The 12,811-nt window shown below is 42.6% G+C and overlaps 1 long non-coding RNA gene across 4 annotated transcripts in view; it reads left to right on the top strand.

Annotated features, from left to right (window-relative positions):
* LOC108503064 overlaps window positions 1–12,811 on the top strand; it is a 132,255-nt gene that overhangs the window by 54,442 nt on the left and 65,002 nt on the right. For all 4 annotated transcript variants that reach the window (XR_001876715.1, XR_001876713.1, XR_001876714.1 and 1 more), the window contains one exon: window positions 6,442–6,610. This is a non-coding gene — a long non-coding RNA (uncharacterized LOC108503064). The remainder of the gene's footprint in view (window positions 1–6,441; window positions 6,611–12,811) is intronic.

Here is a 12,811-nt window from a genome sequence, read left to right as displayed (position 1 = left end):
TTAAGTTGCAATTTGTTTTTTGGCTATTCAGTCACTGTTTATGTAAGGATGTATTGGGATAGGGCTGTCTGCCATGATATGGTAAAAAAAAATAACATCTTTTCTAATAAAAATAAGTTGCAATTTAAACAAGAGGTTAAAGGAAATCTATCCTCTCTGTTGACCTTTCAGACTGTGGTAAGCATAGAACATACAGTGCCAATTTTATGACACAGCTGTGTCAAATAGATTGTATGTGACATATTTCAGTTGTGCTCTCAAAGAAGGTTTAGATGTAAGAGTCAGGAGGGAAAACCCATTCAAAAGTGTGCTTGTTACTTTTTGTACAGTGACTTCATGGACCAAGCACCTAATGACTAAGACATGCCATATGCAGGAACGTTCCCTTAACCACAGGGTTTTCTGCTTCATTTGCTTGGAGTACTCCACATTTTTCCTGTCGTTGCCATTAGAAGTCACAAGCAAATCTGATGGCGATGGCAAAGTCTCAGAGGTGCCTGGCATTTGTTTGGATACTGGGCTGGGAATTTCCTCTGTTGTGTTCTCCCTTCCTCTCTCCCTTTTGCAGGCTTTATCTACCCAGGTGATGAGGTAGTTGCAGGGATTTCTCATACCTACATATGTCAGAGGTGTCCTGAGAACATCACAGCCCCATAAACCCGAGTTGCCTCCTTGTGATGCAGCGCTGAGTAAATCAGCAGCGAGGACATCACTTCAAATTGAGCAGGAGGATCTGTCCCACAGTTCTGTGACAGAAATATTCCAAACACCTGGCTATAGACTGAGGAAATGCGAGGTTCAGAAGTGGCTTGTCACTGTGTGTGAAAACCCAGTCCTTGCTGAGCATGAGAATCATTGGTTGCTTTGGGGGATTTAGCCTGGAATGGACGTGACTCCTTTTCTTCCCCCATTTCTTCCCTGCAGTTGCTGGTTCTCTCTGTGCATGGAGAGGAAAAGCATTGCCAGGGCCATCATTAGCTTACGGTGCCTCTTTTCTTTTCACGTGGGCTTCTCTTTGCTGCAGAGGTGAAAGCTGTGGAAGCCTTCTGCCTTTGAAGAACTACTTAAGATGAAATGGTTCTGAAGTGCATTTAAGGGTGTTTACTTTAGGCACTTTATTTTTTTTCTTTATTTTTATTCCTATTGGAACTGGCTAATGTTATTCATTAAACTAACAATTTCTCCCCTGCCTGTTCTTAAGTGTGACTTGTGACCTTGCAATCTGTGTATTTTGTCATCACAATGTGTTACCATGGAACTGATTTTGATGTCATGAATAAGGGCATTGTGAGTTTCCACGTTCCCAAGCATATTTGAGACACAGGTTTGGAAACAAAAATGACTTCACCAGTTAAATATTGTTAGATCCTATAGTATATCAAAGGTAAGAACACTTGTGCCCTATATTCCTTTACATAGAAGAATCTGAGGTTAGGAATTTCAAAGCAGGTATATACAAGAATGACACTACAAAAAGCATTTCACAAGATTAAATATTTTGTGAGAGTATTGAACTCTAACCTCTTTATGTTACTGTAGACAAAAATCTTTCATATTGTTCATGGAGACTTCTCAGACTGTCTAATAGGGATTCTCTATAAAGGGGAAGAAATGCAGCAAGCTGAAGGGCACTGGGATGCTGCTGGCACTTAACTCCTTCGGGACAAGAGCGGCCCCAGGGAATGTCCCGCCCGAGATCCCTGGCAGGCAGACAGAGGGCAATGTAACATTGCTGCTTCTGGGGCTGAGAGCGGCAGTGGGAACTGTTCAGGAGAGCCTTACACAATGCACAAAGGGAAAATACACTTTTGTTGGGCAGCAGAGTGCATCTATTGCATGCCTTAAATGAAAGAGAAAGCCAGTTCCCTCAGTGATCTACCTACCCACGTGAGGTTAATAGAGTTCAATTGAATCTCTTGTCAGGCTTTCCCCAGGGTGTTTAATTCATCACAGTTAGAGTTGATAACATTCTGTTGTAATGAAAAAATTCGAAAAGCCTCAAGTGAGGTTAAAATCCCGGGTTGCCAAAAGTTCTAGTTTAACAGGAACCTCTGATGCAGTTGTTTATTTGATCTGCTGGTTTTCTCTCCGGATGAGACTTACCCATCCATTGCATTTTACAATCTAGCTCAGTACCATTTTGCTCCTGGCACCCAGCAAATATGTCCTCATTAAGTAAAATTTATGCTAATACCATTCTGATTAGCCAGCAGTCATTGATATTCACTCTCATTAGCTAAATTGGTGCTCTGGAAGACATCCCGTCGAGGACTTTTTTTTCTGTTTTAAATGGAATATAAAATGTATGGATTCACAGAGAAGACAGATGATGATAATTATACCCTGTGTTTACTCAAGCAGGTTTTTTATCCTAAAGGCTCCCGAAGTACTTTGCAGAATTTACATCTGCAAGGGGGGGAGAAGACCTTTTTTTTTCCCCTTCTGAGAGGAAAACCTCTGTCAGAAATAGAGAAGCCATTCTGGTTTCATGTTATTATGACAGATTGCACAAAGGAATCTTCCATTCTGAAATCAGGAGCACTTTTTGATGGGACAAAATGCCGGACACTTCACAGGAAATCCAGCTGGGGAATAAGCTCAATTCATGCAGTAATGAGAATTTCTATATACAATCTTTTTGGAGCAACCCTGTGACTCCAACTTAGCATCTCTAGGAGTTTTGCCTGCGGTGATATTGCAAAATTAGCCTCAGTGTGAACCTTGCATCAAAAGCACAAGGATCCTCTTTGCTCACCCTTACACATCTTGGTTGGAAGGAATGATAATTACAGCTGAGAATTTTATTATATTTTCTTATGTTCAACCATATGATCAGTTCAAGCCGTGGTTTAATACAGTCTGGTATGAGGATGCTGTGATGAATTTCCATCCCTTTTCTGTTAGCTCTCTTAAAGGGCCTTTGTCAGGCAGATATGACCAAGCAGGAAGCTGTTATTGCCAAGGTGGGACAATCTTGCCATTAACACTGTTAGGTCCAAGAATATGTTTCTTTGTATCACAGCCTCCACTTCAAGTGCCAGACAGAAAGCAATGATCTTAATGCCTTATATTCTTACTCATATTAACAAAACCCCCAGTTGGTGTCTCTCTATATGCAGACGTAGCCGTCCTTTATAAACTCTGCCCCTATACTCTTCTGTACCTTTAAATGTTGGCACTCTGCATACTCTGTTCTCTTGAAAGGGGAAAAGCATTTCTGTGGTCTGTTCAATCCTTGACCTTACTGGCAGAACTAGGAACAAGAGTGTCTGTTCTTGCTAATTTTTTACCTTTTGAATCTGCAATCAATACTGTGCTTCCTCGAGGCTGCCGGGCAGCACACGGTGACCATCGGCAGCGGGAAGCACTGGCCACAGTGACCTTTGGCTGGGCTGCAAATTCCTCAGCTGGTCTTTGAATCCCCCCCACTGAACAGTTCACATCACTCCCATGCAATAATTGCAGTGTTTTCACATGTGCTCTTCTGTTTCATCTCACTCTTATATTGATCTAATCTTCTCTTCAGTAATCAAAACTAATTCCACATCCAAAAGATGCTTTGGAGAGGAGATCAGTGGCCACAAGCAGCAATGTGAAACCACCCAGATGCAGATAAATTGCCATTCTCCCTCACTGCACAGAGAAATTGTGTCCTAATGGTATAGCAATTACTGTGTTTCCATGGTGATGTGTGTGAGCACTATAAATAATGTTTGATGTTTATAAACAATCCAGTTTATACTGAATTATACACACTATTTGTATGCTAATATCCAGGATGCACTTCTAAGTATTTCACAGCAGCAGAATAGCAAACAGAAAGCTGAAAGTTTTGGGAGCAGTGCAGTGAACCATATGATTATTATTTTTTTTCTGTGTTTATGTCCAAAGGAAAAACTGCATGAACTGAATCTGTTTCTTATTGTAATGTGCACACTTAATAATGGAAAAGAAATACTGGAAAGAAAACCTCACAGCATTAGCAAATTTTTTTGCTACCCATCATCATTACTACACTGAGGTTTTGTCCCAGAAGGTAAAAAACATTTAGGTTCCAGTTGAGCACGCTCTGCCAGCGCCGCGTGTGCCTGCTGGGCTGGGCACCCGGGCCGGGCTCCGGCCGCCGCGCTGGGACAGGGAAGCAAGGGCAGGGAACAAATCCATGGGAGCGCACGGGAGTGCTGGCGGGGCACGGCACCTGTGGGCAGACACGTAGCAGCGCTGGGCACGGCTGGAACAGCCCGAGAGGGCCCTTTCCCCATTGTTTGGGGGTAAATGGAATACACTGCAGCACATTTGTTCCCTGGCAGCCGGCCCGGCACAACTGCTGGGCGCCCCTGTATTTACATTAAAATAGTTTGGAAAATTCTGCCTTTATTCATGCCCCGAGTGTGTAAACATGGTCTGAGGTGTGCTCAGCCTGGGCTTGTGCCTCTGCACATCCTCGGTGGTGGCAGTTTGCTGGACACAGGGCAGTTCCCGAGGGCAGCAATCCCTGCGAGCACGGCGTCCCTTGTGCCTGTGATTTCCTGACACGTGCACAGCCAAAATGACAGGAATGGAATATTTGCTTTGTCATCTGGGTGGGGTTGTTTGTTTGTTTGCCTCATCCACCTCAGAGCGAGTCCTCAGCCTGTGCTGAGGATGTGTAGAAACTTGCTCTCATGGCAGCGTGTGTATTTTGCACTGGTTTGTTGCAAAGAAAGACGCTGGTGCTGGCTTTTGGGGAAGCACCAAGAAAACAAATACGATCCAAATAATAAGGCAAAATAATGCGGGATTCAGTGAAGGCCTGCTGGCGTTGTGGCAGGGCTGCAGTGTCCCCGGGGAACCGCTGTGCTTGGTCTCTGAGTGCCTCCCGTTCCTCAGGCTCTTCAATAGCTCCTCCAGCGCTGGCCACCGAGTGTCCTCCTGAGCCGCTGCCAGGAGAAGCAGCAGTGCCCACACCAAGTTTTCCAGCAGTTTGTCTGTAGCTCTGGAAATCAATCTTGCCTTCTGCCCTGTTCTACCCCAGAGGGTGCAGAAGTATCACCACCCCACGGTGCAGAGAAGCCAAGCCCTTTCCGCGGGGAAATGCTGAAAAAGACTGAAAATAACCCCATTTTAATTCCCTGTGGTATGGCTGTTGGGATGAGTATTCCTGTGTCTCACCAATGTCTGCAGTGATGTTAAAAAACAGTCTAAGTCTGTGCCTCGCTACACCTGGCATGTGCTCCTTGATTCCCACACACCAGGGTCCTGCAAAGTGTTCTCTTGCAGAGAAAGCACAACAATTTATGGTTCCCTGGATTTTAGATAGGGTCTGGTTTGGACCAGCCAACTAATTTCAGTTTGATAATCATGAAATCTTTCTGTATCTTGTTCCTCCTCTTTTTCAAGCTTTTAGATTAAATGTATCAGAGTATATAACTAATAACATTCATAATATAGAAAATCATATAGTTAATAATAATTATTAATAGAGAATATATACTGGCATATTAATATAGCATATCGGCATATAAATATATAATGTCTTAACAATATGGCAATAAGGTATATTATATAATATATAATTATGTCTTAATATATGTCATTATATATTACTGAAATACATCAATTTTAATAATTATTAATTTATATTAATTTGTTTTAGTGTGTTATTGATTCATATATTAATTGATTTCTATAATTATAATTAATTGCATACTATATATTATGTTTAGTATATGTTATATGTATTTATAATATATAATTAAAATAATACAAGGAAGCCGACTCTCAAAAGTTTTCTCACTTGCTAATCTGTTTTTATGGTGAATTTGAGAGATGCCTCACAACTCTACCGTATTTTGACCTTGATTAACCTCTCTTTTCCTACCAAAGAAATTTTTCTTTGCAAAGTTTGAGAGTTTTTTCCAATCAAGACAAGTGTGTGACTGTTACAGGACAGATAAATGTGTGTAGCCTTGCCAGCCCCATAAGTGCTGCAGTTCCATACCGAGTAGGATCTGTGCCAGCATTACTGTTCTGCACAGACTCTGTCTTTTCAGGAGTTTCCATTTTTTAATTTTTGTGGACCAGTTTTTATCAATTTTTTTTCCTTCCTGGTGCTTCTGTTGACTGTGTGAGCTACATTATCATTTTGAGACTAATTCTGAAATTTCCCTGTAGAGGTCTTTTTTCCATAGCCGAGTTACTGAAGGGAAGGAAAACATGGGAATTACGCTAAACTCAAAGCTTTTGAACAAAAGATGTCTCAACATTTTCCAAACAGAAATGGGTAATTTAGGATGAGATGTTCAGAACCCAGAGGGATTTAATCACCTTTGAAGCCAGACTTAGAGGAGCCTCTCATTTAGGTCACAGCATCCTCTAGTCTGGCTTTCTGGGTGTAGAGTGGGAGCTGAGCAGGACTGGGTTTGATTTATTGCTCCCTAAGCTGATGTTCTTCCCTTGCAGTCCAGTGGAAGGGGAAGCTGAGCTGCCTCCTGGTTCAGCTGGAGATGATGGGAGCAGGCAAACACTTCCCTGGGCTGCAGTGCCAGCAGAAAGGAGCTCAGGACCGTGGCCAACTCCCTCTGCAAGGGCTTCTGGATCTGCCTCAGCCTGAGGAGAGACACGGGAACAGGTACCACACTGGGAGGGAGTGGAGCTCACTGGAAAGCTGAAGTGGAGAAAGAAGCTCAAGTGAACCCATCTAGGGAAAAGAGGCACCTCTGGAATGCAAAAAGGCTTTAAACAAAACTGAGGGTGCTGTTTTGAAAGCAAAAGCAAATGCAGGCCCTGGGGAAAGCATCCATTTGGCTGGGTTTTGAAAAATTTGATTTCTGTTTGTTCTCTTTGATGGTAGGTAGTTAGGGATGGGGAGAGAGTTTCAGGAATACCTGAAAACAAAAATTGACAATGCTGGTACTTTCACTAAGTGTATCTTATGTAGGCATAACTTGCTTACACAGAATCAAAAACTATACAAATGGTTCAAATACTGGTAAAGGGTATTTCATTTACTAAATCTTAATTTCCACTTGAGGAAATTAAGCCCCAAAAGGGCTGAGGTACCTCTCATTATCTGCTTCTAAAAGTGCAAAGAATAAAAAGAGTACTGCCTCTGACTTCAAAAGTAATATGATTTGAAAAATATGCACTGATTAAAAATAAATCTTTTGCTCACATACATTATCATTTTAATATTAAGTTATCAAATACAGCCAAAGCATACAGCAAGACCAGCAGGGATTGTTCATGGCTCATTGCTTCCTCCTCCAGGTCTTTGATACTTATAGATATAAATAAATAAAGTTGATATTTATGTATATAAAAATAGATACAGAGAGAGAGAGAGAGATAGATTTATATCCCCCTCAAATGAGGATACCTCTGGACAAGCTAATTGGGAGCATTATAAAGTCAGGAGTTTCTGTTTTATTATCCTGGAGACTAGAGAAGCTGAATTTGAATAAGGTCCTTGGGAACAAGGAAATGTGGTGGTCTGACCTGATGTCTGTGTCCTTCTGCTATGATTTCTTCCTTTTATAAAATTAATTTGATAACTTTACTGGATATCACAGGGATTATTTCTCTTTCATGGCAACCTCCCAGCACAGAGTATATGAACTGTTGCAAAGGGTTTGGAGATGTAGAGTGCTACGGGTGTAATTAGCTGAAATTAGTGTGGCTGAAAAAAATCCAGAATATTCAACTTCTCTAAAAAGACCTTCAACTAGAATAAAAGAACAGTCTTATACCAAGAATATTAGTGCTTAGGAGTGGCTCTGTTTGACTAAGAAAATGCCATTAGAACCAGGTATTTATGACTAAATACACTTGAATAGAAAACATGCAGAAAAAACTCTTGGTGGTTCATTTGTCAAAAGCTGGCTGAACTGTAGCTCCGTAATTATGTTCTGGATCTCACAGCCAGAGAAGTGGTAACCGCAAACTGACTTCCTCATTCCTCCCCTTCCTCCACGAGTGCTTTGGATTAGGTAGTCAGCTGAGATTTCCAAAGCACATATTTTCGTACCATGCTGCTGCGACCCATCTCCAGGTACTTCTTGCTTAGATTCCCACAAAATACCCTTTTCCCCCTCTTTTTTTCGTGGAATGAAAAGTTTGTTAAGGCACTGCCGTACTGAAATCCTTGCCAGGTGCATGTGCACACAGGCACAGAGAGGAAAGCAACTTCTGCCCCAGAAAGACAACTGGGCACTGTTGAATGCAATCCAACAACTCTGCGGTTGCTTGTCCCGAACAACAGATATTCTGTATCACCTCCCATTAACAAACAAAAGACTTTTTCCCACGCCATTATATATTTACATTAGCCTACTCCTCAAGCTTGGCATGTTGGCTTCCTAAGACTATTTGATCCCAGATTCAGCTCTGTGCCAGAATTGCTGGAACAAAATGCAGTGGGTGGACAAACCTGTCCTGCTGCATTGCTTGTGGCCTTTTGAGAACAGAAAGCATTTCTGTGAGTCATGACTGTGAAAGCACTCGCAGGGCATTCCGGTGCTGGGGCTCTGGCTGGAAGTGCCTGCGTCTGCTCAAAAGGTTACCACGGGTGCAGTCCTATCATGACACACTGGTTGGTATCAGCCAGGGGCAAATATTAAGTAGCTTATCTCTTAAAGAGGGAGATAAGGAAGCAGGGCTGTGAGGTGCTTGCCAGTAACCGTGTATCCATCACAGCTGTCGCTGGGTGTGCTGCAGGAACCGTGCCGCGTACCCGCACCAAAACCAGGGCAGCTGAGCTGCAGCCCTGACTCGGGGCTCCTGCTGGGGCCTTTGGCAAGGCATTTAGGACTAAACTAGGCTGCCTTCTGTTCTGAGGTGAAGGGGACTGAGGTTTCACACATCCCCACTTTCTGCAACTCCAGAATCATAGAATCACAGAATGCTTTGGGTTGGAAGGGCCATTAAAGATCATCTAGATCCAACCCCCCTGCTATTTCTGCTTTTCTTTGAGACCAACAAATAATTAAAAAGCCCTACAAATAAAGGAAGGAATTCTTATCAAGTGTTATTGTGGTGCTGAGGACACAGATATCTGGAAGAAAATGCAGAAAATTTGTTTCCTTGTATTTCAGTGAGAGGCCACAAAATCCACTTGCCTTGAAAAGGGAAGATTGAGGAAGGAGTTTATAGAAATTCCTCTGAATATCTGCAGTTGAGTATTTTTCAGATGTGCACACAAGTTTTTGTGTTTACATATATTTGTACATGTGCATGGAAATACATATATGATGTGTGTGCATTTGAGGCTTTTTACCTGGGATACAGTATGCAATTTGAGGGGTGCATTTTCTTGTCTCTGGGTATGCTAATTCTTTTAAGTATCATAGAATTATAGCATCACAGAATACCCTGAGTTGGAAGTGACCCATAAGGGTCATGTAAGTCCAGCTCCTGGCCCTGCACAGACACCCCAACAATCCCACCCTGTCCCTCAGAGCGTTGTCCAAACCCTCCTGGAGCTCTGGCAGCCTTGGTGCTGTGCCCACTGCCCTGGGGAGCCTGGGCAGTGCCAACCACCCTCTGGGGGAAGAGCCTTTCCCTGAGATCCAACCTGACCCTCCTGTTCTGTATATATTTCCATGTCTTTAAGGAATGTAATACGTACCTCAGAAGGTGCTGAGACAAGTAACCCCGCTCTGTGTGATGTTTAGTGCTGCGGAAAATGCATGAGGGTTAAATTCCACTGCCCTTTGAACAGGCCTATCCTGGAGGCTGAACTTGGCTCCAGTGGCCCGGTGCAGTCCTTGCAGGGGATTGGGATGTGCCCGATGTGCTCCAGAACAGCAACCTGGATGCACTCTGGTGAAAGAACGGGGAGAGGGCTGGACACCCATTGCTGGACACCCAGTGGGATCCTTCATGACCATTTACTACTAAAGGTTCACCCCTTGGATTAGAGATCTCTGCACAGCACATATGTTCAGAGGAATTCAAAATCATAAATAATCAGCTTTGTGGAAAACTGCTCCAGTCAAATCACTGGATAATTATCTGGCTTTTACAATTCTCTTTGAAATCATTTCTGTGGGGAAATATTCCGTGTGTAAAATCAGGAGTCAGAGATTGCTTGGAAGAGACGAGAACAGGGTGGCAGTAAAAAGGAAAAGCAAAGCCAATTTCACTGGTGTAATAGGGCATCTATCCCACAACACATAAAATAATAATGCTTGCAGTTAAAAAAGCCCAAGGAAAATATAATTAATGCCCAAGAGCAGCTGAGGCAAATGGTAGAGGGGAAATGGAGATTCATTCACACAACACCAATTTTGATGCTAAATTTCAGCAGATAAATTATCCAGCATCTCTCCCTGGAGTTTTTCTCCAGTTGAGAAGGAGCAGGTCTGTCAGAGCTGAACTAAGGCCTCCCCTGGAGCAAGTTTGCTCTCCCTATTGTAGAGGGACTCCAGAGAGCCTGTCAGTTCCCTTAGCCCATCTTTTAAGCTGAGTGGTGTGAATAGTCTTCAAAATGCCTTTGGGTTTCCCTTTACCCAAAGATTGAGGCAATGCTTCTTTTCATTCTCAGCCACAGGAATTAAACAATAAGATCAAAATCTTGTAATCTCCTTGGGAATTCCTTTTAGTTGTATGGGATCTAAATGCAGGGTTTCCCCTAAATTGCTGGGCAAATGAAGGCAGAGGCTAATCATACAGCTGGCCTTCCATGCAAACATTTCCCGTGTCTGCTGCGGCCGCCAATTGTTTGGGATCGCCTATGAAACAAATTTCTTAATCAGTTTTAATACTAGGCACAAGTTTAAGTGTCATTAAGCTGGTTTTTTTGTTGATCTTGTGATCTGTTTGCTTCAAGAACAGGAGGACCTGGGAACAAAGCAAACTTTAGTATTTCAATTTTTTTGGCCTTTCATAGCACTAAGTTATGAAAAGGATGATTGAAATAGACTCACGCTGGGGTCTCCAAACAGATAGTATTTAGTGTATTGCTTTCAGGAAAAACAGCAGGAGTCAAAATTGAGTTTACAGCAGTGTTATTCCCTCTGTCTCGGTGCTCTGTGGAACACAACCACCATGTATTATAGGAAAACTGCCATCTTTATTCTTCACCAAACAAATCTTTCAAAGCACATATATCTGTGCTGCAGGAATGTGCAGGGGGAGAAACCCTAAATCTTCATTTTAAAAATTAGATGCAAATTTTAAATTTGCAAATGCACGTCCCCTGTCAGAAAATGATCCCCTACAATTTCCTAATAGCGGGCAAAACTTCAAAAAGAAAATACTTGCCAGCCTTTGGACATGCTTGTTCCAGTCTGGATGTGCAGGGATGCAGATGGGGACTTTGGATTCGAGGGGCAATGAGTTTGTGGGTGAAGTTCAGCTACAGTGTGGTTTGTTTGGCATGCAGGAGGTTTCTTACCATATCAGTATCCCAAACTGAAATTGCTTGCAACTTGCCCTGCCTTTCCAACTTTGCTGTCTTTCCCCTTAGGCGCAGTTTTGTTGTGTACATCCCACATCTCTCGTGGCTGTCACTGAGAGAATGTTGGTCTGCCCTGCCCCGCTCACTGCAGCGCCCTCGCCGCGGGAACTGTCACTGCAACAAAGGGCTCAGGGCTGGGCAAGGAAACGTGCAGTCACTGCCCAGTTATGGAAATTGCTGTGAATGCAAATATGATCTCCAGCTTTATAGAAAGAGTGTTCTGCTGCACACCAACTGTGCCTTCAACAGTGACAGGCACACTGAGCTGTTTGCATGGGAAAGCTGCTACGAGGGAAGGCCCTGATTTGTTACCTTCAGCATCACTTTGGGGGTTTAACCTTAAACTAAGAAAGAAACCCGTGGAAATATGATTAAAACTTTAGGGGATCTACTCATAACATGCTTTAGATTTGTTAAAGGATTTGCAAATCTTTTGATGAGTTCCGTGTACGTTCCAGATGTCATTGTAGAAACTAATGTAATATTACCATGTGCTGTAAAAACTTCCTGCAGTTCTATTAACAAGTTTCCCATGATGTAATTAGAAAGAAGGTGCAGTGTTTTCTTTGGCATCTGTGGGTAAAATGCTGTGCATAGTTATGCTGTTGTAAATCCAGGCCAACTCAGTTCATTTTAATGAAGTTATTTTGGACTTAGTTCATGTAGAATTTGGCTATACCTCTATCTATATCTGGATATCTCCCCTGAGGGGTAAATACAGCAAATGTTGTACATTTTCTTTAGATTTTGTATAGGAAGACACTATTCTCATTATCAAGGAGTTTGCTACTATTCTGACCAAGGTAAATGCTGTGAAATCTTTCAGGTTCAGATTCAGGTGGGGATTTCAAGTGTGCCCATAACTTTCTTGAATAAGCCAGAGCACGTGCAAGTGCCTCAGCCAGGGCCTTCAAGCCTCTTCTCTGCACCTCTTATTCCTCTCTGTTTGCTAGTCTGTTATGAGAGGTTCATGGTCAAGAACCATTTTGGAGTTGGAGGCCACATTTCTATCACAAATCATTTATTTTCTTTCACAAAAAATGTATCTTCTTCTCACTGCAGCCAACTAAAGTCTCTGGTGGTCACACTGTTGGTGCCTGTGCCGGTTTCTCTGCGCACTGGTGTAGGTAGCTGGCTTTGGACTGTGATACCACACACAGGCACATTCATTACTGTTTTTCACAAAACACAAAAACTGCTTTGAACTTGGAATTTGCCTGTCATTTCTCATCCGGAGGAGCCTGTACACAAACGGCCTTTGCATAAGGCCTTGTTGCCTTTTGTTTTTTCCTAAACAAATAACAAACAAAAAGAAAAGGAACTAGAAGGGGGAAAAATTAAGTTTTAATGGAAACACATTTCATCTTTTGTTTT

This window comes from Lepidothrix coronata, unplaced genomic scaffold (genome assembly GCF_001604755.1).
Source record: "Lepidothrix coronata isolate B3197 unplaced genomic scaffold, Lepidothrix_coronata-1.0 Scaffold129, whole genome shotgun sequence".
NCBI classification, from domain to species: domain Eukaryota; kingdom Metazoa; phylum Chordata; class Aves; order Passeriformes; family Pipridae; genus Lepidothrix; species Lepidothrix coronata.
Note: the sequence above shows the minus strand (reverse complement) of the source record. Positions and strands in the feature narration are given on the sequence as shown.